Below are 5,791 nucleotides of genomic sequence, written 5' to 3' on the forward strand. Positions count from 1 at the left end.
CCCCCCACCCCCGCAGGCTCGCTCTCCCCTCTCTCCGCCCCCTCCGGCCCCCACCCCTGCAGGTTCGCCGCCCCCCCCCCCCCTGCAGGCTCGCTCTCCCCTCCCTCCGCCCCCTCCGGCCCCCACCCCCGCAGGCTCGCTCTCCCCTCCCTCCGCCCCCTCCGGCCCCCACCCCTGCAGGCAGGCCTCCCCAGGAAGCCGGGGCCGCGCGCGCCGCGGGAGCGGAAGTAAAGGTGGGCTCCCACGGACCTTGAAGAGGCGGGTCCTGGAGCAGCCGGCGGGGGAAACCAAGGTCTCTCTGGAGGGCTCTCTAGGACGCGGGCGGTCTCGCGCTCTCGGTGGTGCCCCGGTCTCCGTTGGCCGCCCCAGAGGGCTTCCAGGCTGTCCAGCCAGGAACACTGTGCCCGTCCTTCAGAGTTAAGTTCGCTTCTCCCACCAACACTACCCATAGCACCCGCAGACCCCTTTCTTTGTGCTGGGAAGAGGTGTGCACGTTGCACACATTATCTCATTTGATCCTGGAAATAAGGCACGAAGTTAAATGGTTTACTGATAGTCAAAGAACTTTAAACTCTGTGGTGGCCTTTTGCCACAGATCTTCACGATTTTACTGAGCTGCAGGGCTTTCGCCCCACCCCTATGATAGCCGAATTCCGCGGTTTGACACCTTTGAAAAGCCATCACTTGATTGTCTAACTCATATTCCACAACCTCTCTAGACTCACCTGGGCTCTAAAATCTGAACAAATGTTAATTGCTTCCCCTAACTTTAAGTAGATGAAGCAATGGATGAGACTCCCAGAAAAGGCTTTTGTAGAATTTTGAAGAAAAAAGAATTTTCCCTCTGCCCTTCTAAGTTCTTAGCTGGGGTCCTGGTAACAAAAGAGATGAATGAGAGAAAAACACAAGCAAGTTTATTAACGTGTATATCTCATGTACACATGGCAGAGACCCAAGGAAAAAATGAGTGACTCGCCAAGGTGGCTTAGAATTCAGGCTTGAATACCATCTTCAGCTAAAGACAAAACAAAGAGGGTGTCAGGGAGGTCAGTTACGGGAGCTGACCAGGAAAAGCATAAACAGGAGTTAGCTCTGTTAGTACCTTCTTGTTTCTTGTGATTCGGGGTCATCCTTCTCTTCCTCAGAGAGGGAGACACCATTACAAAAGGGTAACTTGTACTCTGTTTTTAGAGCTTCTCCTGAGCCTGCTGTTTCTCAAAATAATCCTTATGCCAAAAAAAAAAGCCTATTTTGCTGCCCTTGAAACTCATGTCTTATTCTGATCCCTTTTCTTATTATAATCTCTTGATTTGTGACCAGATTTTGAAAGGAGGGAATAATAATCTTATACCCTTTCCCTTCATAACATGTAAGGACATCTTCCAACTTCCTTGAGATGTCCAGATCAACTCCCCTCTCTAACAGGTTTCTCCAGGTCAAGACTACATATATACTTTACTTCTGATTTCACTCTTTCAACTGATACAGGCTGTAGACACAGATGACCTCACCCAGCCCCGGAATGAGGACTGAGCTCCTCAGTATTACAAAGTCAAGATTACAAAATCAAGAGTTTGTAGGGGCACCTGGCTGGCTCAGTTAGTAGAGCATGGGACTCTTGATCTTATCAGTTTGAGCCCCATGTTGAGTGTAGAGATTACTTAAAAATAAAACCTTCAAAAAAAAAAAAAGGCTATTGGTTGACTAGAGAATTACTGCAAATTGGAGGGTGCTTGCCAGGATGTGGTGAGATAAATGCCTATTCTCCACTTTTTAACAAATTCAGATCTAAAACCCAATTCCATAGGAGTGTACTAGTGAAATAAGGAAGATGTTTCGGTTTTGAAGGTTGTGATCACATCCACCTCCACTGTGACTTCTGTCAGGAAAAATTTTCAAGGAGTTTGAAATGGATGGCACAAAGTTTCTAAGGTACCTTGAGTAGGACAACTGTCTTAGTTAGTGTGGCTGCCGTAGCAAAATGCCGCAAACCAGGTGGCTTAACTACAGAAGTTTATACCTTAGAGTGCCAGAAGGTGTAAAGTCCCAGATCAGGGTGGTCCACGAGGTCGGGTTCTCGTGAGGGCCCTTCTCTGTTTCAAAGGGTGTCTTCTTGCTGTGTTCTCACATGGCTCAAGAGCACAGTGAGGAAGCAAGGTCCCTCAGGATTTTTTACAATGACCCTAATCCTATTTTGGAGGGCTCTACCCTCATGACATCTAAACCCTACTTACCCTCCACAGATCCCATCTCCTAATACCATGACATTAGGGGGTAGGGTTTCAACATGAATTTTGGAGGGACACATTCAGTCCATAACAGCGATTTTCACTGGTTTTGAGCAATCTCACAACTCTGAGTTGTAGGAAACTGGTAACAGTGCAAATAATTTTCATCCACAGAAATGCAAATGAAATTGTGTCCAGTGGAATGTGAATGATCATTGTCCTGGAAATTGACAGTTAAAAACAAATCTATTTGTAAATTTGCTTCAGCATTCCAGATTGCCTATAAATATGTAATACTTTGAATTTTCTTTTTTTAAATTTATTTGTTAATTTATTTTTTAACATTTTTTTCTTTAAATCCAATTAATTAATGTATAATGTATTATTGGTTTCAGAGGTACAGGCCGGTGATTCATCCTGAGTTTTCTGAGCCAGCTGTAACATCTTACTGGTTGTTAAATTATCCGACACATACTCATTTTCATTTGTATGAGAGTCATCGATTTACTTTTTTTTTTTTTTTTAACACAGTCTTTTAACCATTTGAAAACTAGGGGTATACACCAGTGGCAGAAACAAAATACGAACTTGTGGCTGGCAAATGCACATGGAAGAACACGGTTTGGATCTGAAACTAAAATGGGCCATCTCTACCCCTTCGCCCCATGTCTATACCGGGAACCCAGCGGACACGCCGGCCCAGCAGCTCTGGGAAGGCTCACGTACTCTGTTAAACACGAGCGCAGAAGCTGAGACCACAGGAGCACAGCTGGGCATCAGGGTCGCCCAAAAATGTGGGTCAAAGAAGGAAAACCGTTACTCTTCCTCAGACTCTTCTTCCTAGGGGGAGGATAAAGGAAAGGGTAAAGCAAGTTAAGTCTCTTCCCACTAATTCCAAGGGGCATTAGCGAGTAAAACAGAAAGGGGAAAGTTCCTCTTAAGATGTGGTTTTGTAAAAATTCTGTAGTCATGTTTTTTTGGCATTTGTTTTAAAACCAAAAAAGCCAATATGCTAGCTGGACCTAAAAGTTGGAGCATCCTCACGTCTTCCTTCTAGAATTTTCCGGGGGAACCCGCCTCCTCTCCCTCCCATGACGTGCCTTTCTCTAACTCAGCCGGGTCTCCCGAAGCAGCGACGCGCTCCTCCGGCGTCTGCAGGAGCCCCCGCCCGCTCCGCTCCCAGCGGCGTCGGGGGGACAGGGGCCCCACGCGCAGCAGCTCGGCTCTGCGTCGCCCGCGCGGGTTTAACGGCCGCAGAGACGCCGTCCGCCCGTCTCCCCGCGTCTGTCCGTCGCGCCCGCCGGAGCGCGCGGACGGAAGCAGCGCCGGGCGGGCCGTCGGGCGGCGCACACACCCGTCGGTGCCCGCATCTGAGTTCAGACCGGGGCCCTCGTCCCGACAGCGGCCCCGAGAAGCCCGTCGGGGCACCAGGCCGCCTCCCCCGGCCCGCGGCGTCCCTCGCGTCGGGCGGACCCGCAGGGACTCGGCAGCGAGCGCGCTCCCGCGCCGTCGGGAGCCGGGCCCCCCGGGCGGGCGGCGAACGTCGAGCCCCGGCATTCGGGCTGCCGTGCTCCGGAGCCGGAGCCGGAGCCGGAGCCGAGTCCGAGGCAGCACCGGGCGTGCAGCCGCAAGACGAGCGCACGGGCGGAACCTTACTTCGCTCCTCCCTGAAGTACCTTCTCCGCCCCAGGTTGTGTTCTTACCGCCACAGCCCGGCTGCACCGTCGGCACCGTCCGGCACGCGTGGAACACCCACTGCGTGAGCAGTGATTACAGCTCAACATCAGGCAAAGTCCGTGTTTAACCGCAGTGCGCCGGGTAAGGGGCGTGAGGCCACGCGGCCAGGAGCCCGGCGGACCGCGTGGGAGCCAGGTGGCGGACCGCGTGGGAGCCAGGTCGCAGGCGGGCACAGCGGACTAACAGGAGGCTGCGCAGGAGGGCCGGGCGGCCGGTCCCGCTCCGTCAGGACCAGGAGGCGCGGCACGGACGAAACGCTCGGCAGCGGCGCCGCGGCCGCTGAAAACGCGGGGCAGCACGGACGGTCCGCGCGGGCCTCCCTCCGGGCGCGGCGGCGGGACCTGCCGCAGGGCTGTGCGGGGCGGGGACGCGGTCTGGGCCGAGCCGGCCGCCGGAGGCCGCGAGCAGGGACCCGCCACCTCTCCGCCCCGCCCCGCCGCGGCGCCGGAGGCCGCGGCGAGCCCCAAGTCTCGCGCTTTCCAGACGTCTCGCGATGCCATCCGCCCGTCGTCTCGGCTCCCGTTTGAGTCTGCGCCAGATCGCTCGGCTTTTAGAATGTATCGCGATATTTTCGCTTTTGATATTGTCGGTGTTTTAACAGCCCCTGTAAGAAAATTTTAAGTCAGTTTTTAATACTGTAGGTTGGTAAGACCTCTCTTCGTGCTGCTCCGATCGGTCTAGTTGTGTAGGAAATTAGGGGGAGGAGGAAAAACGATGTGTCAGAAGTGGGATTCGAACCCACGCCTCCATTCGGAGACCAGAATCCCCAGCGCGGGGAAGCGAAGCTTGAGTCTGGCGCCTTAGACCACTCGGCCATCCTGACACCCTGCGGAAGGGGGAGATTTTCCGCTGAAGTAGATGTGGAGGAGTGGCGCGTCTGTGACGTGCGCGCCGGCCGGAGCGCTGACGACGGAGGCGCCGCCGGAGGAGCACAGAGCCCCTGTGGATCGGACAGGAACCCCGGCGGAGGAGCGCGAGTGCTGGGGCGCGAACGCGGACACGGCTTCCCGCGGCCGCACAGCGGCGGGCGCGCCTCGAGGACCGAGCGCCGGCTTCCCCAGCCCTCCGCTCGGCTCCCAGCCTCTTGCCCTCACCCGCGTCCCGGCGCGCCGGTGGTTTTCTTTTGACGAGAGAGGAACGACAGCACACGGAACAGAAGCCCCCAATTCCGTGGCACGGCCCCCGCCTCCCCACGAGTGCCCCGCACTGGTCGGGGAGTTTGTTGGGCTCCGAAGGCGCCTGCGCCCGGGCTCACGTCTGCAGGAGCAGGGGCAGGGGCAGCGGTAGGGGCCGGGGCAGGGGCAGCGGCAGGGGCAGCGGCAGGGGCGCGGCGGGGCAGGGGCGGGGCAGGGGCGGGGCAGGGGCAGCGGCAGGGGCAGCGGCAGGGGCGGGGCAGGGCAGGGGCAGGGCAGCGGCAGGGGCGGGGCAGGGGCAGGGCAGCGGCAGGGGCAGCGGCAGGGGCGGGGCAGGGCAGGGGCAGGGCAGGGGCAGCGGCAGGGGCGGGGCAGGGGCAGGGCAGCGGCAGGGGCAGCGGCAGGGGCGGGGCAGGGCAGGGGCAGCGGCAGGGGCAGCGGCAGGGGCAGCGGCAGGGCCGGGGCAGCGGCAGGGACCGGGCAGGGGCAGGGCAGGGGCAGCGGCAGGGGCAGCGGCAGGGCAGGGGCAGGTGCAGGTGCAGGGACAGCGGAAGGTACAGGAGCGGGAGGAGGGGCAGGGGCAGCGGCAGGGGCAGGGGCGGGGCAGGGGCGGGGCAGGGGCAGCGGCAGGGGCAGGGCAGGGGCAGGGCAGCGGCAGGGCAGGGGCAGCGGCAGGGCAGGGGCAGCGGCAGG

General features: G+C 57.6%; 1 long non-coding RNA gene and 1 other non-coding gene across 2 annotated transcripts in view; both read right to left on the minus strand.

Moving 5' to 3' along the window:
• Positions 1-4,340, minus strand: part of LOC116628574 — a 7,518-nt gene extending 3,178 nt beyond the window's left edge. The window contains exons 1-3 of the long non-coding RNA XR_004298650.1: positions 3,932-4,340; positions 2,955-3,068; positions 250-518 (exon numbers count right to left, since the gene is read on the minus strand). This is a non-coding gene — a long non-coding RNA (uncharacterized LOC116628574). The remainder of the gene's footprint in view (positions 1-249; positions 519-2,954; positions 3,069-3,931) is intronic.
• A 342-nt stretch (positions 4,341-4,682) lies between these two features.
• TRNAL-CAA lies at positions 4,683-4,788 on the minus strand. The gene is made up of 2 exons: positions 4,751-4,788; positions 4,683-4,728 (listed from the first exon to the last, which is right to left on the minus strand). It is a non-coding gene; the product is annotated as a tRNA-Leu (tRNA).
• Positions 4,789-5,791: the final 1,003 nt, after the last annotated feature.

The sequence above is a fragment of the Phoca vitulina genome, unplaced genomic scaffold (assembly GCF_004348235.1).
Source record: "Phoca vitulina isolate PV1807 unplaced genomic scaffold, GSC_HSeal_1.0 scaffold123, whole genome shotgun sequence".
Taxonomy (NCBI): domain Eukaryota; kingdom Metazoa; phylum Chordata; class Mammalia; order Carnivora; family Phocidae; genus Phoca; species Phoca vitulina.